The sequence below is a fragment of the Vulpes vulpes genome, chromosome 16 (assembly GCF_048418805.1).
Source record: "Vulpes vulpes isolate BD-2025 chromosome 16, VulVul3, whole genome shotgun sequence".
Lineage (NCBI taxonomy): Eukaryota > Metazoa > Chordata > Mammalia > Carnivora > Canidae > Vulpes > Vulpes vulpes.
In genome coordinates this window covers 66,496,101-66,520,810 of record NC_132795.1, presented here as the reverse complement: position 1 = coordinate 66,520,810, position 24,710 = coordinate 66,496,101, and the positions used below count along the sequence as shown (strand labels likewise).

The 24,710-nt window shown below is 47.9% G+C and overlaps 1 protein-coding gene across 5 annotated transcripts in view; it reads right to left on the bottom strand.

The window, feature by feature from the left end:
- Positions 1-24,710, bottom strand: part of FHL2 (four and a half LIM domains 2) — a 67,601-nt gene that overhangs the window by 29,516 nt on the left and 13,375 nt on the right. Inside the window, exon 1 of one of the 5 annotated variants that reach the window (XM_025992376.2) lies at positions 6,693-6,819. The exons of 1 other annotated variant lie outside the window; for it this stretch is intronic. The gene's annotated coding sequence lies outside the window, so the exon portion shown is untranslated. Of the gene's footprint in view, positions 1-5,382; positions 5,510-5,898; positions 6,820-24,710 lie in introns of those variants that run through there. 3 more of the 5 variants (XM_025992374.2, XM_025992375.2, XM_072742141.1) reach the window with 3 other exon arrangements.

Sequence of the window (24,710 nt, the reverse complement as noted above, 5' to 3'; positions counted from 1 at the left end):
AGGCTCATAAATCAGCCCTGTGTGGGGGCTCTGGGGAGGCCCCACCCTATGGTTCTGTCACCACCTTCCTGGGAACATGTGAACACATTATTTAGGCTTTGTTCCCACAGGAACACAAGGAAATCCACTTACTCTCTCTCATCAGTCTCCCCCAATCTCTAAAAGGCAGCCCATTGTTTACTTTCCGTCTACCCAGCCTTCCATCTGCTATGAGCCCCAACTGGTCTCTTCCTTCTCCAAGTCCTCTTCCTTCGTGGTGTTTCTTTAGCACACTGCAGTGGGATCCTGTCAGGACAGGCTTGCACATCTTCTGCTCCCTTCTTCATGGGCTGACTAATTCTCATTGGTTCCAAAAGTTGTATCAACACACACAGACAGATCCATTTTCTTTTTGACTGAGAACCTAAATATGTCCAGACTCCGAGGATGCCCTGTGATATTCATTTTATTACCCATAAAAAATGGACAGCTGCTTCTCTTACTGGCACAGAAATCACTTGCCTCACTCAGTACCATAAGCTTAAAGATCTTTAAGCCACAGACTAACTCAGGGTTGTGAACATACGAATTACAAAGGCCGAGGACAAGTGTGATGACACATGATGTCCAAGTTCAGACTAGGTGTGCAAATAACTCAGGAGAACTGAACTAAAGGTTGAGACACCAGATCCTGCCCCAGATCTTTCCTTAGATCTCCAGGAGGGGGGCCATATTTTACAGCAAAAAGAAAATTCACACCACCAGTAGCAAGGTAGTCATGGAATCTTTAAACAACATGAGTGATGGCTTATGGGAGAATTTTTTTAAAGATTTCTTTCTTTCTTTCTTTCTTTCTTTCTTTCTTTCTTTCTTTCTTTCTTTCTTTTTCCGTATTTATTTAAGAGAGAAAGAGAGAGCAAGAGAGCAAACGAGTCAGGGGAGGGGCAGAGGCAGAGAATCTCAAGCAGACTCCCCACTGAATGTGGAGCCTGACATGGGGCTTGATCTCATGACCCTGAGATCATGACCTGAATTGAAACCAAGAGTCAGAACACCTGACTGAGCCACTCGGGTGCCCCACTGGTGGAAGAATTTTGAAGCAAAGTTACTAAAGAGTTGTATTAGGTTCTCCAGAGAAACAGAACCAACAGGATATATACACACATATATATATATACACACATACATATTATATGTCTATAATATACATGTATATACCACATATGTAAAGAGATTTGTTACAAGGCACTGATTCACACTATTATGGAAGCTAAGATCTGTAGAAGGTCTGAGAACCAGGGGAGTCAATGGTGTAAATTACAGTTCAAAAGTCATTGGGCCTGGGGATCCCTGGGTGGCTCAGCAGTTTAGCACCTGCCTTTGGCCCAGGGCAGAGGATCTTTGGGCCCTGGGATTGAGTCCCACATCGGGCTCCCTGCATGGAGCCTGCTTCACCCTCTGCCTGTGTCTCTACCCCTCTCTCTTTCTTTCTGTGTGTCTCTCATGAATAAATAAATAAAATCTTAAAAAAAAGAGTCATTGGGCCCAAGACTCAAGGAGAGCTGAGTTTGAGCTTAAAGGCTGAAAAGGACCAATGTCCCAGCTCTGCAGTCAGGCAGGTAGAGTGCCCTCTTACTTAGTCTTCTCTTCAGTCTGTGTCTGAAGACTGTAAAAGACTGATATCCCAGGCCAAGAGTCAGGCAAGAGGAATTCCCACTTAGCCTTTATGTTCAGGTCTTCAACTGATTGGATGAGGCCCACCCATATTGGGAAGAGCAATCGGCTTCACTCAGTCTACAGATTCAAATATTAGTCTCATTCAGAAACACCCTCACAGATATACCCAGAAGTAATGTCTGAACAATTATCTAGACATCCTGTGGCCCAGTCAAGCTGACAAAGAATCAGCCAGCATAGGGGCCAAAATAAAAGTCCACAATTCAGGACAACAGAGGCACCTGGTGATTTACCCCAAAGTCACAATGCCAGCTTGTTCTCCTGGAAGACCAAGCTCTTGGTCTTCTAGAGAAGAGCCTGGGCATTTTGATCCAGGTGGTCATGTTCAGGAAGTGGCTTCTCAGTAGAAGTCCACATGATAAATGGGCTTTGATAGAATTCTCATAATAAAACGACACAGGAAGTATTCAATATCTCTTTTTGTTCACTCAAGCTCAAGGAACTTTGTATCTCCTGGCATCTGCGACAAAGAGAAACTTACCTACTCCAGCCCCCTTGTCGACAAATGAAGCAGCCCTAGCCTCAGAGGCTGGGTAATGCATCCTTAGGTGCAGAACAGGAACAGAACCCAGGCCTCCTAGGGCACCCAGGTGGCTCAATCTGTTAAGCATCCTGATTTTGTCTCAGGTCATGATCTCATGGGTCACAAGATCAACCCCACGTCCTTGCTCAGTGGGGAGACTGCTTAAGATTCTCTCCCTTTTTCTCTTTGCCCCTCCTCCTGCACATTCTTTCTCTCTCTCTCTCTCAAATAAATAAATAAATAAATAAATCTTAAGAAGAAGAAGAAGAAGAAGAACAACAACAACAACAACAACTCGGGCCTCCTGATGTCTAGCCTAATTATTTTTCGATACCTATGGGGTTTTGTTTGACCACCACTCAGATTTCTTTCAGCACCGGAAGTGGTTTCACAAGCAATAGTGAGTCAAACGAGGCAGCAGAAGGCCTCATGGAAACATTCAGGTATGCCCCCAGCACTTTAGTGATTAGAACTCAGGCTCTACAGTTGAGCTGCCTGAGGTCAGATCAAAGGGTCACCATTTACTGGCTGGAACATCTGGAATAAAAGTTATTTTGATCTCACTGTGCTTTAGTTTCTCTGCCAAGTCAAGGATGGTATCAATATGGATACTACTTATGACATGCAGACTTGACAACAACCCTTCAATCAGGCCTCCCTGTCTCCCAGCTGAAGAAACTGGGGTACTCAGAGATGAGGTGACTTAGTGAAGACTGCACACCTCAAGTTGAGGAGTGTGATGTAAGGCAGCCTTGCTCTAGCCAGGCATGCCCACTAGTCTCTCACACCTGTCTTTTTTTTTTTTTTTTAAGATTTTATTTATTTATTCATGAGAGACAGAGAGAGAGAGAGAGAGAGAGAGAGAGAGAGGCAGAGACACAGGCAGAGGGAGAAGCAGGCTCCATGCAGGGAGTGCAATATGGGACTGGATCCTGGGACTCCAGGAACACACCCTGGGCCAAAGGTGGCGCTAAACCGCTATGCCACTGGGCTGCCCTTTCACACCTGTCATACAGCATATTTGTGAAGATTAAATGAGACTGAATGGCAGTGCCTAGGACAAAGCCTGATCTATAATAAGCCAATTTAGGCCTTATTAATATGCTACTGTGTAAAAACATTTTAAAGGATGGCATGCCAATAAATCCAATTCTGTATATACTTGGCCCTTGAACAACATGGGTTTGAACCATGCTCTATATGCAGATATTTTTTGCATAAATACAGCACCGTGAATGTATTTTCTCTTATGATTTTCTAAATGTTTTCTCTACCTTACTTTATTGTAAAAATACAGTGTATGATACATATGAAATATGTCTTGATTAACTTTATGCAATCAGTAAGGCTTCCAGTCAACAGTAATTTAATTTCTGGGGAGTAAAAAGTTATATTTGGATATTCAACTGCGTGGGGGGGGGGGGCTGCACCCTTAACCTCCACGTCATTCCAGCGTCAAATATATTAACTGATACTCTTTAAAAATTCAGTGAACGAATTCAGAGGAAAACACTATGAAAAAAATTTTTACATAAATGTACAATGAAATGTTCTCCCTTGAGTCTGATTCTATGGAAGTTTAAATGTCAGGCTAGAAATCCCTGTATTTCTAAGACTTGCCTCAAATGTTGTTTGGTGTAAATCACCTTTAGGATATCAGAGCTTCCCCCCCTAACATATTATTAGAAAACACAGGTAAGCAGAGCTAGAGCCAAAGCTGCAAGAAGTATATGGCCTTGTGTTCCCAACACAGTTCTTTTGATTATAAGCCCCAGCCCTGATTTACTACCTCGGGAAATAAATGCAGGGGAGTGCACACCATAGGAGCACATCATGTAGGCAGCCTGATACATTTCATTTAGCCTGGGATGGGCTAGCTCCAGTGGAAACCCAGACTGGGATCTGAAAATAAGCATGATTGATTCTTGATTTAAATACGAAAGGACATTCAACACTTTCTTTCCAAAATTTCAGGTACGCTAAAATATCATGCCAGTATAGCTTAAGATCAGAATTTTTCTAGTTTAAAATAAGCCCAGATTTTAAAATCTGATAGTTCAGTCTTTTAAGTTCTACACAAGTCAATGCCTGAGGCCACCTCCCGAGCTCCACGTCTTTGGATTGAAGGGAAGTGCCCGGGACACCCCCACCGGCGGGTGGCAGGCAGCGCGCCCGCCCGCTGGACGAGTGGCTCGCAGTGCCGGGCCCTCCCGTGGGCGGCGGTGGCCCTGCTCCCACCGGCGGTGGCCCTGCTCCCACCCCGCGGTGGCCCTGCTCCCACCGGCGGCGACCCTGGCCAGGGCTCCGACGCCTGCGGGCTTCCCTCCCGCGCCTACAGCGCACCCCAGCCCCGCTCTCCTCACCATTCGGCGCCCCTCTGCCCGGGTCCCCCAAGGCTCGGCTCCCCTCCCTCGCCCAGGTGTCCTCAGAGTTCTGCTCCCCTTTAGTCTGCCAGTCCCGGGGTCACCCCGCAGCTACTCCCCCCTCTCCCCGGGTTAGCCCAGGCTTCTGCCCCCCTGTCCCCGGGGTCACCCCGCAGCTCACCACCCCCCTCTCCCCGGGGCTGCCCAGGCTTCTGCCCCCCTGTCCCCGGGGTCACCCCGCAGCTCACCCCCCCTCTCCCCGGGGCTGCCCAGGCTTCTGCCCCCCTGTCCCGGGGTCAGCCCGCAGCTCACCCCCCCTCTCCCCGGGGCTGCCCAGGCTTCTGCCCCCCTGTCCCCGGGGTCAGCCCGCAGCTCACCCCCCCTCTCCCCGGGGCTGCCCAGGCTTCTGCCCCCCTGGCCCCGGGGTCAGCCCGCAGCTACTCCCCCCTCTCCCCGGGTTAGCCCAGGCTTCTGCCCCCCTCTCCCCGGGGTCACCCCGCAGCTACTCCCCCTCTTCCCGCCCGATCTCCGAGGTTCAGCCTCTGCGTCCCGGGTGTGCCCCGCATCTCTCCCGTCTCGCACGTCCGAGGCCCGATGCCCGGCTCCCCCTCCCGGTATCCCCACGGTTCTGCCCGCTCTGCCCGGGTCTCCCGCTGGGCTCGGCCCCCTCTCCGGGGTCTCCCCCGCATCTGCGCCCCCTCCCCGGGTGTCCCCCCAGGTCTCCGCCCCCGCCCCCCGAGGTGTGGGGTCGCCGGCGGCGGCACGGGCGCGGGCACTCACCGCGGCGCGGGCTCTGGGGACGCGGCGGGCGGCGGAGTCCCGGGCTGCGGCGGGCGCGGGCGGCCGACCGGGTGGAGCGAGCGGCTCCCGCCGAGAGAACCCCGCCGTGTCATTTGACCATATAAGGAGACGCGCGCCTCCCGGGCGCCGGCCACGCGGGCTCTGCGCGGGCGCTGCGCGGGGGCGCGGGGGCGCGGGGGCGGGGGGCTCCGGCGGCCTCCCGCGGCCCGGGGCGCGCGGACCCCGACTCCCTTTGTGTGCCTCGGCCCGCGATCCCCGGTCTCTAGCGCGCGGGGGTCGCCGGCGCTCCGGGGCAGGCTCAAAGGGCCGAGGGGGGCCGGGGCCGCGCTCGGGTCTCCCCCTTCGGGGCGCAGAGGCAGGGGCCTCCCCACCCGCGCCCTCCCCGCCCGGGTCCGCGGAACGCGACGGCAGCCGGAGCCCGAGAAGGGGGGGCGGGTGCGGACGGGGCCACGGTCGGTGTCGCCCGCAGGAGGCCAGCCTGGGGTGGACTCGCACCTGGGGCGTCCTGGGCTTCTGGCGCAGACGGGTCCCCGCGTCGGGGAGCCCAGCAGACGGCCGGGGACGGGCAGCGCCAGGTTCTTTGTTCCGCTAGGCGGGGGCGAGGGGCTGGAGAGACGCTCTGCTGCTCCTCGGGGCGAGGAAACAAAGGTGAGCTGGAGAGAGCGCCGCCCGCGCCCAGAGCCCAGCCCTGACCTGACCTGGGGACGGCCGGACCCCTCTACCTGCAGGAAGGGCGTCACGGTGCGAGGGTTTGCTCTGCAGGGGCCGGCCAACCGCCGTGCGGCCGAGGGAAGAGGAGCTGATGGGAGGACGGCAGCGGGAGAGCAGGGTACCGTGGGCAGGCGTGTCCTATCTAACCGGCTGTGGGCCTCCGAGAAGGAAGAGCTGTTGGATTCTCTTCTCCCGGTGACGCTCCATGTCTGCTGCTGTTTCAGACTCTCCGTGGGTCTCCATCAAGCAATCGCAGAACTGGAGAGTCCCATTAGCTACCCTTACTGTGCACTAGCTCTGCGTGTTCTATCGTTTGATCCTCACCCCTTGAAGATAAGGATTAATACCCGTTTGATGGGGAGGAAATTTCAGCTCAGAGAGATTTGCTCCAGGCCTCCTGAGAATAATCATGCCAGCTGAGATTTGACCTAGAGTCTGTCAGATGGCAAAGCCCTGCAAGTAGCTTGCAGACAGGAAATGCCCCTGTTCCCACCAAGCTTCCAGAGGGCTGAGACTGGCCACATCAGTGAGGCCAGCCTGCCTTCCCCCACTCCTCCCTGAACCTGACAGGTTCTCACCAGAACAGAAGCTTGCGTTCCAGACCTGCATTCCCGCTGATAGGCAAAGCGGGCCAGTATCTTGAGCGAAGTGTGTGCAGACAAGCCTCTTCCCCGCTGACAGTTATTTAGATGTGTTGTCTGTAGAGTTGCAAGTTACAGAATCATCTCCCAGAGAGAGAGAGAGAGAGAGAGAGGGAGGGAAAGATGAGGGGAAAATGAAAAGACTTAACTAGCTGCAATGAATAAGATGGGCTTGAAAGATTTTGAAACAAAGAATACACTATTTCAAAAATAAATTCTCATGAGACAATTTGGATAAGTGTGACACTAACAAGATAGTGGATGACGTAAATAAATTATTATTAATTTATTTTAGGTGTGATACTGAAATGATACACAGAGAGAGAGAGATTCTTAAGGCCCTCAGCTTTCAGAAATAGCGCCAGAATATCTACCAATGAAATAACATTATGTCTGAAATCGTTGCAAAATAATTTGAGGTGGGAATGAATACGGCCAATATATATATGAAATAGTATCTGCCATGGATTAATAACTGGAAGTTGGGTGATGGGTGTGTGGGGTTCATTATACTAGTCTCTTTCCTTTTGTAATGCTTGAAAAATTCTGTAATGGAACATTTTTTAAATTACAAATGCACATACCATTTGACTTTGACCCAACGTTTCCCCTTACAGGAAATTATCTTACAGATAGACTTGCTCATGTGTAAACTGATATACATAGAGCAGTACTCCTTGTGGAATTCTTCATAATAGTAAGATGTTGGACCATGTCACATGTTCATCAACAGGGACTAGTTAAATATTGTATGGTACATGTTAGAGTCATTTCTATATATAGCTGTTGAAAAGAACAAGGTAGCTATATTTATTGATTTGGCATGATCTCCAAGTTATGTCCATGGAAAGAAAAGTGGGTATTAAGCAACCATTTGTGTTAAGAAATAAAGGGAGGAAGACAATGTATGCATGTAATAGTGGTTGCCTCTGGGGAGATCTGGGGAGGTGGGGGCCAGGAATAGAAGGGAGCTTAAGTTTTACTCTATATACTTTTGTTTCTTTTAAATTTTGTGCTATAAAAATATATTATTCATTCAAAAAATAAAAAATTTTAAAAATTAAAGCAACACATGCTCCTTTAAGACAAACACGAGACAAACTTGTTAAGCTAACTATAGAAAATCAAGGAGGTTTGCTAGAAATAGAGGCAGGAGGAATATAATTCTGAGTTGAATGGTATGTACTTTCTGGAACAATTTTAATCAACGGACAAACTATTTTAAAAATAAATTTTGGGGGTGCCTGGGTGGCTCAATTGGTTGTCTGCCTTCGGCTCAGGTCATGATCTTGGTGTCCTGGGATAAACCTTGTATGGGGTTTCTCAGCAGGGAATCTGCTCCAGTATTCTCTCTCTCCCTCTCACTCTGCTCCTTTCCCTGATCGTGCTTACTCTTTCAAATAAATAAATAAAATCTTAAAAAAATAATAAAATACATTTTTATAAGACAGTCTGGCAAAATGTTTTTTGAAAGGTTCTATCTTTTCTACGACTGTATTTGCAGGGCCTAACTATAGGGCATGGCACACAGTATGTGCCTTAATTAAAACATATTGAATGAATGGATGGATCACAGAAGACTTGTTTAATATGTGGCAAGTCTTTCATTTTGTAATTGATTATTTTATAGTATAGCAGATAGAATATTATAGAAAATAGAATGCTATGACAATATAGCTTGATCTCTGGATCAAGGTCTGGATTTGAATCCCTGTCCTACCTAGGACTTACTGAGGTTCTGTGGCCTTGGGCAACCACCAAACCTCCCTAACCCTCAATCTACTCCTATGTAAAATGGGTGAATAACAGATTACTTTGCTAAATTGTTGGGGAGATCCTTTGAGATGACTCCTATAAATCACTAAGCAGTATTAGTGCAGTCCTTGGCACATAGTAGGGCCTCAGTAAAAATGGACATTTATTTCATGGTATTTTATTTGACGGTAAAGGGAAGATGAATTGAGAATAAGAGGGAAATGCGAAGGTGGTGAAAAGGTACAATTTTCCAGTTATAAAATAAATGAGTCCTGGGGAGGTAATAGACAGCATGGTGACTATAGCTAATGATATTGTATTGTATATTTGAAAGTTACTAAGAGAATGGATCGGAAAAGCTCTCATCACAAGAAAAAAAAAATGTAACTGTGGTAGATGTTAGCTAGACTTACTGTGGTGATCATTTAGCAGTATCTACAATTATCAAATCATCGTGCTGTGCATCTGAAACTAACATAATATTATATGTCCATTATATCTCAATAGAAAAAGAAGGAAAACAGACTTAATTCTCACCAGAAGGAAGGAAGGAAGTTGAGGTTGTTATTGTAAAGATAAAAGATTGTCTTTTTGACAGAAAAATGCTCTGCTATGGATAAAAGTTTAATTCGTGGAAGAAAAGAAATTAAGGAATTACATTTCCTGGGAAAGGCATAGAGGCAACCCTGCTAGGTAATTCAAATAATTCAAGCTTCTCTTGTTAATTACAATTCTGTAATTCCCTCACCAGCCAGTATCCTCACTCTGACTTCTCTCATGGGGGGCAGTTTCAGGGATGGGGTAGCTAGGAAGCGGGGAAAGAAAAGGAAGGCTGCGCCCAGTGGCCCGTGGTCCCAAAGTATGATCTGGGACCAGCAGCGCGGGGATCACTCAGAACCTGATTAGAAGTAAAACATCCCCTGTTTTAACAAGCCCTCCAGGTAATTCTGATGACTAACAGTGCCTGAAGGTAAAATACTCCCTGGGGATTCCAACTCTGGACTTCATAATTTACCAGAAACCCAGATGTTAGTTTCGGTGGGTGGGGGGTGGAAACAGATACTCTAAACACAGACTGGGCTCTGGAACTCTCCAATCCAATCACAAGCAGTACTCACTCTGTCATGTACTTCATGAGAGGGAAGCACAAAGTAGAAAACTTAGAAGGCAACTGCTTACAGCCTGTGTCTCTGATAGAAATGCTGAAACCTAATTCTCTCCTCCCAGAGGCCAAGAGAGGAAGGCACAGCTTCTGGAAGTGTGGTCAGGCCTGTAGACCCGGTAAGGGGGAGCAGGCGGGGTCTCCTCCTTACCTGGGCCACCTCGAAGGTGCTAGGAGACCTCACCAGCATGGGGAAGAAGGGAACACGTGAAAACATGGGCGGAAGCTCAGACCTCCCTAGGTCCCTTACCCTAACTGACCATTTCCATGAGGATTTTTATAGCACTCCTCCCATTTCAGAAGCAGGACTTCTGGGCAGTCTGCCCTCTCAAACCCTGGGCAGGAAGCTGTTGGATGATTTGCCCTTGATTCAGAGGTAATCATTCTTAATTTCCTCGGATGGTTGGAGGGTGAGTGTCTAAGATCATAACAGCTGGCCTTAAGCCCTGAGCTCTTGCTATGTTCCGGGGGAAGGGAGCGGGGTGGGGCGCAGGTCTGGGCATGCCTCCCCATGACACAGCACCACCTGAGTACACTGGCTCAGACTCCTGGGCTCACTTTTTCTAAAAGCACAATGTGCCTGGATGGAGCAGGAATACGTCTATCAAAGATGACCATGCAGGCAGGGCGCTCACCTGCCTGTACCCCTGAGCTTGGTACCCATGTCCCCTGGAGCAAACCAGAGGAATTTGGTCTGGTTACAGCTTCCTTCTTGTAGGCACCCAAACATTGCCTGTTAAGACTTTCAAGGAAGGGATGCCTGGGTGGCTCAGTGGCTGAGCGTCAGCCTTTGGCTCAGGTCATGATCCCGGGTCCTGGGATCGAGTCCCACATCAGGCCCCCCACAGGGAGCCTGCTTCACCCTCTGCCTGTGTCTCTGCCTCTCTCTGTGTCTCTCATGAAAAATAAATAAAATCTAAAAAAAAAAAAAGAAAAAAAAAAGGATTTCAGGGAAAGCCCAGTGCTTCAGAAGAGGCAAACTCTTTTCCCTCCCCTCCCAGCCTGCCATGCTCTGGTTAGGGGAGAGCTTGGCTCTTCCTTAAGACTGAGGTTTCCGTATCCCATTTCTTTGTTCTCTCTTTTTTGCAAACTGATTTAATGGATGCAAGTAGTCAGTGTTCAAAACCTCAAAACATGTCTGACTTCAGGCCAAATCCACAAACAACTCCATGATTTTCTGAGTTTGCTATCATTGGTTAAAGCTGATTCAGAGCATTTCATACAAGTTTCCACTGTGGCTTTGATAAGTCATTTAAGAAAGATCCTATTTGGCAGCCTAATGGCCAATAAAATGAAACCATTCACACTACGGTTCATTTCTGTCAGGCTCAGAGGGCAGTTGGGGATCAGGAAATGTTGCTGGACTGTTTCAGATGAAAACTATTTCTAATGTGGCCCTGGAAACGCTTGCTTCTTATTTGAGATCTTTTTTGTCTCTGATTTCAGCCCTTTTCTGCAATAACTGAAGCACTTCTCTGCTGACTGTTTTATTCTTTTTTCCTCTATCCGTTCTTCCAAAACACATGTAAAAGAAGTGTAAATGCCCAAGGTCCGCGCAAACGTAGCAAAATCCCATTTTGAATGAACCATGTTTGCTTCCCTAAATTCTCTGAAGCGCTTTTCTGGGGGGGCTCTGACAGTTCTTCTGGAGTCCCTGAAATGGGAGCATCTCATGCCCACTTGTTTCTCAGAATGTTGATTTTGGACCACACTGAAGTCACAATTATTTTTTGTGAATTAACTTTATGAGGCAGCGCTGCAACTTTAAAATCCCCTGCCCGCTCTCCCTGCCACCAAAGTCCTTTATGTACTATTTCCACTTTGAGCAGGATCATTAGCAAAAAATCCAGAGGTCTAGCTAGCAGGAGCCTAGGCTGCCAGGAAGGGAGGGAAGGACTGGGCTCCAGCCCGGGTGCTCCTGTGGAACTGGAGCTGGATGTGTGCCACCCATGACCTTGGTGTGTCCTCTTTACTTAGCCTCTGAAACAAAGGATGACCTCTCTTCTCACCTTAAAGGCTTATTTGAAATTATTTAGTCCTTCTTCAAGTTATTGTTATGGTTAATCACTGAGCATTTTCTAAAACGTCTCTTTTTTTTAAAATTTTTATTTATGATAGTCACAGAGAGAGAGAGAGAGAGAGAGAGAGAGAGAGAGGCAGAGACATAGGCAGAGGGAAAAGCAGGCTCCATGCACCGGGAGCCCGATGTGGGAATCGATCCCAGGTCTCCAGGATCGCGTCCTGGGCCAAAGGCAGGTGCCAAACCACTGCGCCACCCAGGGATCCCTAAAATGTCTCTTATCACAGAAATGATTGTGCAGCGTGCTGTGTGACTTTTGTGTGACAGAGAGCTGTGTTTTACGTTGCTGGAGGGCTGTCTTCCACCTATTTCAGAGAGTGCTTTAACATTGGGCCTGGGAGTCACGATGGGGCTTTCTGGGACAGCCAGGCTTTGTCCTACATCTTTGCAATGGTCCTTGCCTGCTGGAAAACCAGGAAAAGATTTCCTAAAATGTCTGACCTTGGGAGGATCCTGGCAGTTCCTATTTGCCCCCCAAAGAATCTTTTCAGATTCTGGGCCATCCTAACCGCACAAATATTTTTGGATACTTCTGCACAGTTAGAGATGCCGAGGAATGACTCTGAAACAGTTCCAGATTAGTCATTGCCTCCTGCAGGGATGGAGGGGCTCCAGCGGCAAATCACTGTCAGATACCCAAATCCGTCATTAGCAGTCCTTAAACTCAGTGAATGCCTCTTCCTTTCCCTTCCTTCCTCTCTCCTTCTGTCCCTCTCTCCCGTTCTCTCTCTCCTTCCTTCTTTCTTCCCTCCTGTCCTCGTCCTGTCTTTTCCTACTTTCCTTTCAAAAATCTGAAATTACGCTTTCCTCTGCAGATCGCCTTACCACAGCCTGGCTCCCTGACCTTGTTACCATTTGAGGCTTTGTCTCCCACCCTGCCTGTGTGGCCTGCCCATTTCCCTGTATCGTCACCGCTCCCTTGAGTTTCCAGGTCAGGCTGAAAGCAGACGAGGGAAAGGCTTGGAGGGTTTCTATTTTGAAGAGGTTTTTTTGAAAGTCATCAAGTCAGGAGAACAGGGGCTTCCCGCCTATGTCAGGGGGTCCTTGAGACCCCTTCCCACCCGGTCTCTTGGCTCCCATCTGCTCCACCTCCACCCCTGGGAAAAGACCGCTTTCTGCTCTCTGTTTTGCCGACAAACTCCTGAAACTCGGAGGGACTGCCTCCCCTGGAAAGGTGGCATGCGGTACCCATCCATGTTTTTGACCATTCCATACCGTCTCATCTTTCCCTTCTTCATAACAACAAAGGAAAGAGGGTGAGCCCCTATGGGAAGGGATGGACGCATTCATTTTTGTATTCTCTGCAACTCGGGCAGTATTTACTGAATTCAATTCAGGTATCCTGAAAATGCTTAAACCAATGTAGGGCTGCCGTACAAGGGCTCATCTGGGCCTACTTGAACCAAACAAATCAATCCCATTGCTCATTTGGGTAGTTCCATTATCTGAGCTTTGCTTGGGGATCTGACTTTCGAGCACTTGCAGTAAAGCGAAGAGGAGGGCCTGTCCTCTGGGGCAGCAGTGGATGGGAGCCAGGAGCTGATCTCCCTGCATTCGCTGGAGTAACCCCAGCTGCATCTTCCACGGGGACTGTGAGCCCCTGAAATCAGGCTGTGGGGGGTCAGCATGTGGACGCTCTTGTGGTGGTCCTTCTGCCTCCAAGTGTCTGGCTCTTCCTGAGGAGGGGGCTGCTTCTCCTGACCTGCCCCTGCCACCTCCTGCCTGGGCCCGACCCAACCATGAAGAAAGCAGCTCTCTGAGGGATGACCTTAGGCTGGTCATGCACCCGAAAGCACAGCCTTCATTTTCAGCAACCAAATGCAGTGAATCCTTGTCTTAAAACTGTGGTTGGGGCATGCTTGATTGGCTAGGAAGTGCTTTAAGGCAGTCTGTCTATACAAACAGGAACGGACAAAACAAGGGTTCTGTCTCCCAGGGAAATGGGTAATTTCCCAGAATGGATAACGGTTCTGTCCGCTGCGGCTGCCTGCGCCTGTGGGGCAGGCCGTTTGTCCAAGCAGGTCTAATTGCAGTGGCCTATGTAGTGATAACAGCTCTGCTTTAGCTTTCAAGAGGGACGTCCTCACCCCCGAAGCGGGCTTTTTGATTGGCAGGCTGCAGAAATGAGCCCAAATAGGAGCACCTGGCTCATTGCTTTCTAACCATACTATCTCATGGAAAAGTCACTCAGAAAGAAAAACTGGTGTGTACTGCCCCCACTGGCTCGTATTTTCGATATATAATCCTTCCCAAAGGTAGACTAGATTCGTAAGCCCCCCTTACTGTTGCCATCCACACTCCCAGAGACAAGTATGCGGATTTCCAAGTCCTGCGGTCCTAACTTTGACTTGCACATCACCGGGCAGTAGGATTGGACACCTCCCAGCCAAGGTGGGCCCCGCATCCTGTACGTGCAGAATCACGGCTTCCACTTGTGAGAAGTAGCCTTTCACACGGCCAGTTGGGCTTGCCGTGAGGGCTCCTTTACTTTGGACAGGTCTCTCTTGCTCCCTTGCAAGGGGCATGCGTAGGCAGAGGGAGGACTGAGTCTCCTTGCCTGGGCACAACTAATCGGGCTGATAGTGAATGTAAACTTGACATCCCTGACTCTGGAATGCAAAGTTCAGAGAAGCTATCATTCATTATCATTCTTACAAATTTTTCTTTCCCTTTTTTTTTTTTTTTTTTGGACTGCTGATACGGTGGCACTTTTTCATGTAGGAAAGAGGTGGATGTGAATTTAGATGTAGTCTTTGGAAGACTCATTTCTGCTGTCTCAGATTCTAGCGGGAGTCGTGTTGGTGGCAGGGGAACAGAGCACTGGTGCAGGGGAGGCAGGGGGAGCCTGTGGCAGTCCCCAGTAATGCAGGGCACCTCCCCGAGGGCCACAGAGGCAGCGAGAGGTGGTGGCAGGGAGGGCAGAGGGAGACTGTGGCTCAAAAGAAGACAATGTTACAAAGCTTTGGGACAGAGAGAAGGGGCCCCAGAGGCCTGCTGGGAAGAACCATCCCTATGAGAACAAAGGGACACTGTCTGTAAGAAAACAGAGACATGATGAAGAGAAGAAAAAGATGGTAAAGCAGGCTTCCTTCCACCTGGGGCCTGCACCTGGCTACTATTCCCTGGAAGTTGGGAATGGTTTCAGAGGAAGAAGCTAGAGTTACCCCAAAACTCTCTCCATGACCTAGCTGCACACTTAGTTTCAGCTGTTCCAAGTGAGGCCACGGCAGTATAAGCCCAGCAAGCGAGCAAACCTGGGAAGGGAAAGGGCATTTACCAGCTTGTTAGGTCAGCTCCTGAGGTAGTGGTAAATCGCACATTTTGTTCAAGAGTTGTTCAAGTGATTGTGTATAGGACCGGCAGAAGTCACCATTCGGTCTGCCACTATTTATGATGCGCAGTAGATAATGCGATGCTGTTGTTTAAATGCCTATCGAGCCTCCTGATCCCAGAGACAGGAGGCAGAGGGGGATGCCAGAGTCACCCTGGAGCTGCCTGGTGAGTCAGTCTGGAAAAGCACATGGCTGCACTTTTCCATGGGAGCAGGTAACAAAGCTACAGCTGGGCAGGAGCCTCCTGGGCAGAACAAGCCGACTCCTGCCTCATTCCTTGGCTTAAGGCCAAGTTAACCAGACTGAGGGACATTCCAGAGGACGAGGAATACCAGGATCCCCGGCCTGGCTACCAGGCTGTGGTGGGGACCCCGGGATGACCACGTGCACCCCGGTGGAGCTGGGAGCCGCGTGTGATTCAGGAGGCAGAGCCCACCAAGAGCTCACACCAAGGTTAGGACACAGGAAAGTGGGAGGGCAGCAGAAGAGCTTTGTCTCCCAGGCAGAAGCAGCTCGCCAGCTAGAAGGAGACCTGAGGGGTTTTAAATCCAGGCAACTCCTCCACCTTCTAGAAACCTGGCCTGTCCGCCTCCTTTCATGGTTCTGACAATAATGGGGCATGTGCCTTGATGAGAAAAATAACCCCAACTAGGCCTGGGGCCACACAGCCTAAGTGAGTGTGTAGGGCTAGTCCATCAACAGCTAGTGCTCTGGATGCTGGGAAGGTGCCTGCCAGCGGATTTGTTAGGGCGAGGCCCTTTGCGGTCTATTCTCACTGCCCATCTCCGGGAAATATGTCACATATGACACTGCTAGATGATGTTGGCGTCTACAACCAACACGCTGGGTTGTCTTACTCAGACCAGAAGGATTCCTTGGCACAGATAAGCAGAGGGAAGTTTATGGCACTCAGGTCTTCTTGTAACAGCTTGTGCTTCTGCGATGCTGGCAACTCGAGGGGTCCACGCAGGACGAAGGCCACACTGAAGCACTCAGGAGTGAGAAGTGAAGTGAATAACGCTGTGGGGTAGAAACCCACCGTGCTCAAAGCCCGGCACAGGACACAGCAGCCACAGCTTCCAGCCCTTGAAGTGACACGATGGAAATACCCCCTGTCCTCTTGGGAAGCGGCGTGCTACATAGTAAGCCAGCCTCAGGTAAGATGTTGCAAGACCACACAAAGAAGATTTTTATTCCAGATTCCATTTCATTTCCAAAATGTCCACCGTTTTGGTCCTGAACCTGTGTCTTGATGAAATCCTCATGAAATTTAAAGCAGGGATGTCAGTGAGGTGAGCGTCCGGTGAAAGAATTACAAATGCACCTTCGTGAGCACAGGTGTGCACATTGGCATCATCACCACAGAGGTTCAGACTCATTCATTCTCACTTTGGTCACAGCAACTGACCCCACAATCAAGGCAGACTGCTATACCATCTTATCCCAAACCCGAGACAAGATTAAAGGCCGTCAGCACAATTTCCTGGGACTGTCTGTGGGTTAAAGTCTTAAGATGTAACTTTTATTTTTTTAAGGTTTTCTTTATTTATGGGTTTCTGTGAGAGAGAAATGGAGAAAGAGGAATACCAGGATCCCTGGCCTGGTTACTGGGCTGCAGTGGGGACCCCAGGATGACCACGTGCACCCCGGTGGAGCTGGGAGCTGCATGTGTGTGATTCGGGAGACAGAGCCCAGAGATGAATTTAAGGATTTTATTTATTTATGAGAGAGAGAGAGAGAGAGAGAGAGAGAATGAGAGAGAGATTGCTCATGAGCAGGGGTGGGGAGTGTGTGTGAGAGGACTAGGAGTGGGGAGGGGCAGAGGGAGAGGGAGAAGCTGGTACTCCGGAACAGGGAGCCTGATGCGGGGCTCCATCCCTGGACCCCGAGATCATGATCTGAGCCGAAGGCAGACCCCAAGACCAACTGAGCCACCCAGGTGCCCCTTCAGATGGAACTTTTAAAAATAAAAACATAGGGGTGCCTGGATGGCTCAGTTGGTCTTGGGGTCTGCCTTTGGCTCAGGTCATGATCCCGGGGTCCTGGGACGGAGCCCCGAGTGAGGCCCCTGATTATCGGGCAGTCTGCTTCTCCCTCTCCCTCTGCCCCTCCCCCATTCGTGCTCTCTCTCATGCTCACGCTCTCAAATAAATACATAAAATCTTTTAAAAAAACTAAAAACATAACTTTAGAAAGTATGATCAAAGATCAATGCTGTCTCATTTGCAGCAACTTTTTAAAGAAAACATTTTTCCCCCTCAATTTTTCAAGCACATCTTAATGGCCCCTGTCTCTCACTCATGGTTTTAGTTAGAATCTTTTTTTGTCAGCTCACCCAGAATCCTAATTTTTGAAACAGAGAATTCGTGCATGGCCCTGGAACGTGGGCTTATTTTGACATTAAAAGCTCACGATGTCGACCCCAGAGCCATCAGGTTGAGGAGGGTAAGTGCAAGGAAACCACTGGGCAGGAAGTTGCTGTTTGCTGTGTGATTCACCCTCACGATGCTGCCAGCATGAATCAAGCTTGGCCCCTCCCTCCCAAGCCTTAAAGTCCAGTGTGACTGAAAGGGAGGGTGCCAGCTTGGTTGAGATGAGAGTCCGATAAGAGCTGGTCTGAGTTAAGATAAGGAAAGTATATCCCAATTCTGGGTAAGTATCCAAAGGGATTAAACCACGTCACGAAGGAATGTTTGCACATGCATGTTCACAGCAGCGTTGTTCATAACAGCCAAAATGTGGAAGCAGCCTGCATGTCCATCGGTGGATGAACAGATAAGCAAAATGTGGTGTATGCACAATATGGAATACTCAGCCTTAAAAAGAAAAGGGGACATGTCCTACTACACGGATGAACCTTGAAGACATTAAAGTTGCAGGAAATAAGCCAGTCGCAGAAGGCAAATACTAGATAATTTCACCTACATGAGGTTCTTGGAGTCATTGAATCCATAGAGAAAATAAAAATACAATGGATGTTGCCAGGGCTGGGAGCAGATGGAAGAGGGAATGTGGGGAGTTATTGTTGAATGAGTCCAGGGTTTCAGTTTTACAAGATGAAAATGTTCTGGAGATGTTGCACAACAATGTCAATACACTTAACATTATTGAACTGTACACTTAAAAATGTTTGGGATAGGGGCACCTGGGTGGCTCAGCGGTTTAGTGTCTGCCTTTGGCTCCGGTCGTGATCCGGGGTCCTGGGATCGAGTCCTACATCGGGCTCCCTGCAGGGAGCCTGCTTCTCCCTCTGCCTGTGTCTCTGCCTCTCTCTGTGTCTCTCATGAATGAATAAATATAATCTTTAAAAAAATTGTTGGAATGGTAAAAAAAAGAAAGACATAGATATTGTATGTGTAGAAAGTGATGGGAACATAAGAAATGCACTTAGGTATGTGATGGTTAATTTCAAGCATCAGGTTGACTGGGCCACTGGGTGCCCACCCAGTTGGTCAGACGTTATTCTGGGCATTTTTGTAACGGTGTTTTTGAATAAGATTGACATGTGAGTCAGTAGATTGAGTAAAGCAGATTGTCATCCCTGATGGGATGGGCCCCATTCAATCCGTTGAAGGCCTCCAGAGACAGAAAGGCTGACTCTCTGCAGAATAAGAGAGATTTTTTTTCTGCCCCCTTACCTTCAGGCTACGTTGTCAGGTTTTTTTTCCCTGCTTTAAGACTCAGACTGACACATTGGCTCTCCTAAGTGTCTGGCTTGCCTGCTCACCCTACAGAATTTGGGATTTTTCAGTCTGCATAATCTGATTTGGTTTCTCTATAGAACCCAGTCTGGTACAGGGTCTTAGGAAGATTCCTGGAAGGGAAGTTCAACAGACCCGAGCTTTGTCAGAAAGCTCAATTGTACAGCACAAATGGGACACAGAGGCCCGTGTGACACGTCAAGGTCTATGTCAAGGTAGTTCGGCGTTACTAGAGCCCGGGATGAGGCTGAGAGGAGGTGGGGCCAGCCCACAGAGAGACTTCTGTGCTATGCCGAGGGACTTTATCCTATAGGCCAGCACTTCCCACCCAGGTCTGCAGACAGAGGTGTGTAGGAGGTACCTCCCATAAGACACACACAAGCCAGCTCTCAAAGCCAGATAGGGCTAGGAATTCCCCAGCTGAACAGGTTTCTTTACTGCAAGACTTTTTAGAGGCTTTAATGAGCTGATATGTAGCATGAAGCTTCAAGAGACCACACTATATTTTAACACAGACTCCCTCCCCCTGTCTAATTCTGATACCTATTAGGATAGTAAAGAAAGCCAGTTCCCACAGAGTGCTGCAGAGAAGCTGGAAGTCACTGAAAGGGTTTAAGTGGGAAACAGACCTGGCCAGTTCGTTGATTTTGGTAGATAAATTTGGCTGAAGTAGGGACGCCTGGGTGGCTCCGTGGTGAGCATCTGCCTTCCGCTCAGGTTGTGATCCCAGGGTCCAGGATCAAATCCCGCATCGGGCTCCCTGCAGGGAGCCTGCTTCTCCCTTTGCCTGTGTCTCTGCCTCTCCCTGTGTCTCTCATGAATAAATAAATGAAATCTTTAAGAAAAAATTTGGGTGAAGTATAGAAATCTACCACGGGCTCATTTAGGCAGTATATGAAGATGTTGTCGGCGTTCAGCATAGACCCTGTTAGGTTCCTTTGGATCCCTTTTGCTGTTTCTGTGTGGACTGCCCTTGGGCTAGTAGGGCTCCTTCATTCCTTCTCCTGGTATGTCCTTGGCAACTACTGACTAGTGTGGGAATGTGAAAGCCCAGCTCCTTCCTCAGATTGGGTCAAACCCGAGGCAGAGTCTACACTCGGAAGCACCTCTGTGGTGACGGTCAGGCTGAGGCTGGCATTTGCCCTGATACCTTGTCCTTCTGTCCCTTCTTCCCCATCCCTGTCCCATTTTCCCACTTCCTCCCTCACTCTGCTCCTGGGAAATGCAACCTAGGACGGCAGGCTGTTGTGCTGGTTCTGTTAAAAGAAGACAGGGTGGTAGTAGTAGGAATGGGGAGATGGAATCAGTTTCAAGAATTTTTGTAAAGATGTAAAACAAGTAGAAATTAATATGGAAGATTAGATAGGATGAGCCTACGATGATTTCAGCCTCCTGACTTAGGCAACTATAAGCTACCACCATCTTTAGGAAAATAGAAAAAATCAAATTTGATGAATTCCTTTTTGACCTATGGAAACTGAAGCACTTGGGGGACAGCCATACCAAGAGTTTTTTCAAACTTGTAAGGACATGAGATTCAAGAAGAAAGGGGAGAACCGGAGATGTGGACAAAAGAACCATGAGTCAAAAGGTCATTTAAAGCAAACAAACAAGCAAAGCAGAATGAGTAAGTCGTTCCAAGGCTTATGGCTTGTGAGGAGTGGGTTGAAGGTCAAGTTCCCGCAGCCTCTTGGTTTAAGGGGCAGGCAGAGGAAGAAGTCTATAAAGACAGGGTGACAAAGCATGAGAGACTCCTAACTCTGGGAAACGAACAAGGGGTAGTGGAAGGGGAGAGGTGGGCGGGATGGGCTGACTGGGTGACGGGCACTGGGGGGCACTTGACGGGATGGACCCTGGATGTTATACTATATGTTGGCAAATCGAACCCCAATAAAAAATATACGAAAAAAAAGTTTGAGAAAGACTCCTAGGGAGGTGGGGGGGTGGTGGTCCTTGAGAGGATGGGTAGGCTGCACACTGAACTAATTCTAGGAGGAGTGCCGGTAGTGTTGAATAAGCTAGGGACTGCTGGGGTCCAGCGGATGAGGCCATATGGAGGCTGTTGGTGACTTCAGAAATCCATTTCCCGGGGGTAACAGGAAAGCTAGTAAGTTGAGTCAGTGGCCATTGAGGATGTGGAGATGTCAGTGTCAAGAAGCCTGATGGAACTAAAGGAAACAACATCAGTGGGTTTCACAGATGAGGAAACTGAGGCCCAGAAGCTAATTAACGTACCCAAAGTCCAAGGTAATGGTGTAGCCAGCCTTCAGATTGGGGGCGTGTTTGACTCAGGCCTGCCTGTCCTCTCACTTCCATCTGGCTGCCTCCCAAGCAAGTCATTTGGCCTTTACCAGTTTCTGAACACTCACTGCCTCTCCTTCGAGTCTCTCCTTTTCAACTAGCACAAGAAATACACTCTCAAAAGTGAAAGGCAAAGCCTCTCCATTGTCCCTTCTCTCCAGGCTCTCCCTCCTGCCTCACCCTTTGACAAAAATGGACCGAAATTTTCCAAGATCAAGAAGCATAAAATCTGATTTTTTTTTCCTTGTCAGAAGGAAACTTTCCAGTCTTTCTAAAAAATTTCCATTCATTTTATAAAGAAAAGAAGTACACCATGTCTCCCTCGAGCTACTCTAGCAGTTAGCAACTAGCTAAATGCTGTTCACTATAGCTTCTTAAGTGCTCAGTAACCTGTAGCTTATGATTTTCCATGAGACAACTGTAGTTTAAGCGATGTCCTATTACATACCTTATACCTGAAGGCTGCACTGGCATATATTTTTTGTATGTAAAACCAAATGCACAAAGATTTTTAAATTCTGTTTATTTAAACTAGAAAAAAAAACCCAAAGCAATTCACCTATTTCTCTTACTCCCCACCTCTGACAACCACCAGTCTATTCTCTGTATGTATAAGCTTGGTATGTATGTAATTATAAATATATATATTTAGATGCCACATATAGGAAAGATCATATGGTATTTGTCTTTCTCTGACTTATTTCACTTAGTATAATGCCCTCAAGGTCCATCCATGTTGCTGCAAATGTCAAGATTTCTTTCTTTTCTATGGATACATAATATTCAGTTGTGTATATAAACTGTAGTTTTTTATCCACTCATCCATCAATGGACACTTAGGTTGTTTCCATATTTTGGCTATTGTAAATAATCCTGCAATAAGCACAGGTGTGAATATATCTTTTTGAATTAGTGTTTTTGTTGGCTTCAGATAAATACCCAGAAGTAGAATTACTGGATTGTAGGGTAATTCAGTTTTTAATTTTTTGAGGAACTGCCCTACTATTTTCCATAGTGGTGGCACAGTTTGCATTCCCCTTTCTCCACATCTTCACCAACACTTATTGCTTATCTTTTTCAGAATAGCCATTCTAAAAGGTGTGAGGCATTATCTCACTGTGGGTTTGATTTGCATTTCCCTGATGATTAGTGATGTTGAGCATCTTCTCATGTAAAGATTTAATTTTGACCCCAGAAGGAAGAAAATAGCTTGCAAGTTTGAGATGCTATCCTGTGGGTACAAAATATGCACTGAACCAGCTTCCAGTATATGGTGCATTCTCACCTTCAGCCAAAATACCTAGATTTTGGGTGAAGATAAGGGTGGCACATTTCATGATTAGACCTAGTATCTGACGAGTGGCTGAATAGGTCCCTCAAAATATGCCACTTTGGCATAAGGATTATTTTAAGCCCAAGGCACTTGAAAAACAGCAAGTGCGAGAAGAATGTTCTAATCTGTTTTCTTCCTGAAAGCAGGAGATGCACCCCCTTGTGAAAGGTTTTCTCCCTATGCCAGGAGGAAAGGAACACTCTTCATCACCAGATGGGGAGTCAAGGTGGAGAGAAGTCTATACAAAGATACTGTGTTACATGCCTCTTATCTCCCTTTAAGCTCCCCATATATTTTGTTACTTTTCCACAATTGCCTCTCTTTGTTCAACCTGGTACAGAGACACAGGCCCAGCATGCTTTTGTGTCTTCATTGTTCTATGGAGGCTCCCACATGCATGTAAGACACTATGTCCTTTCCTCTGTTGATGTCTTATGTCGACTTCATTCTCAGGCACAGCTGGAGATCCTACAAGGGTAGAGGTAAAGTTTTCTCCCTTGCAGGAGTCACCACCTCAGTTCCTGCTTAGGCACAGGAGATCCCTCACCACTGCTTTTGTGCCCAATATACTTGCTCGCACGGTAAACAAGTGTGAAGAAAGTAGTTTTGACTTTGCAAACCCTTTGAAAGGGATGCAGGGTGCAGGGATCACATATTGAGAACCACTGAATTAAGCTACTATATGCTGGGCAGTTACTTTTTGTCATAGAGGCAGGAGTGGAATCATTTCATTCATGGAAGTGAATGGTGGGGGTGTGTGGCTTGTGTTGTTATGTATTGCTCGTGTCTCATGTCTATTCTCATTTTTGACTCCGTGACTGGCCAAGGAGGGCTGCTCAAGGCTCATCATGGAGATAGTGTTGGGCTAAATGAGCTGACTTTTTCGAATCCCTGGCCTTCTAGTGTGAAAGGTGAGATAGCCAGGCAGGTGAGCACTTGAACGAGCTGCCTGGACCATAGGGTTACATCCCCCTGACAGAAATCACCTATTTTTTTCCAACTAGAAATAAGCCATAGAGATCCATGGGTTAAGCACCACTAACAAGAAGCAAGAGAGCAATATGATCTGATCACCAAGTAGGTCAGGGTGGCAAGTATCAAGAGAATGGCCCGTAAGACCAGATACCATTATCTGTTCATTTTAGTTAGAATGCACTTTGCAGTTGTGCACTTCCAGGTTTATGGCTATTACTGCAGATAAGGTTTGTGTCGATGTACAGAGCTCTGTGTCTTCTTTAAGGACTCATCCCTCTAAAAGTATATTTACACATGTAGTTCCCTGGTGTACAAGTCTCTGGGTATTTTGTTTTTTACCTGAATGTATGTCTACAAAGCAGGTTGTTCTATACCCAACTTGTGGACCTGCAGAAGGCTACGGAGTCCAACTTCCTGGACGCACACGGTCCCCAGGGGAGAGTATCCGGGGAGGGTGGCAGGGGTGCACTGGTTCAGGTTCCCAGAGGAACATGCCTTACCTTCTGAGAGAGATGCCCCCTGAATTCTTTTGCTAGGACCATAGGAACATAGTGTCATGTGTCATGGACTAGGGGTGGGGCTTAAACAACAGAAACTTAGTGTCTCACAATTCTAGAGACTGGAAGTCCAGGATCAAGGTGCTAGCAGGGTGGGGTCCTTCTGAGAGCTCCAAAGGACAATCCTTCCCTTACCTCTCCCCTGACTTCTGGTGCTTTGCTGGCAATCTTTGGTGTTCCTTGGTTTGTAGACACATTGCCTTCATTTCTGTCTTTGTACTCATATAACATTCTGTGTGTATGTGTTAGTGTCCAAATATCCCCCCCCCTTTTTTTTTCACACAAGGACACCAGTCATACTGGATTAGGGCCCACCCTTAACTTATCTAATCACGTCTACAACAAATGTATTTCTAAACAAGGTCATATTCTAAGGGACAACAGTTAGGACTTTGACATATGAATTCTGGAGGGACACCCTTCAACTGATAACACCTTCACTAATAATAGGAGCAAATTGTTCATAACTAATAGTAACATGAGGAAGAATTGGAGGCACATGGACAGAAAGAGGGGTGACTGAGGAGGAGATAGAGGGGCAAGGTTTGGAAGAAAGTGGGAAGGCATGTCTCTCCCAGAGCTACCAAGTCATCCAGCTGCACAGGCTCATCCATACCCAAGTATGGGGCCCTTGGGGCTGGGCAGAGCCAGTGGTGACCCAGTGGCCTGGTGGCCCTGTGTTCTATGTAGGTCAGACTCATGGGAGAGTTGTGGATTCTGATTACACCCCATGTGGTCAAGGCTCTCAAGTGGGAATCA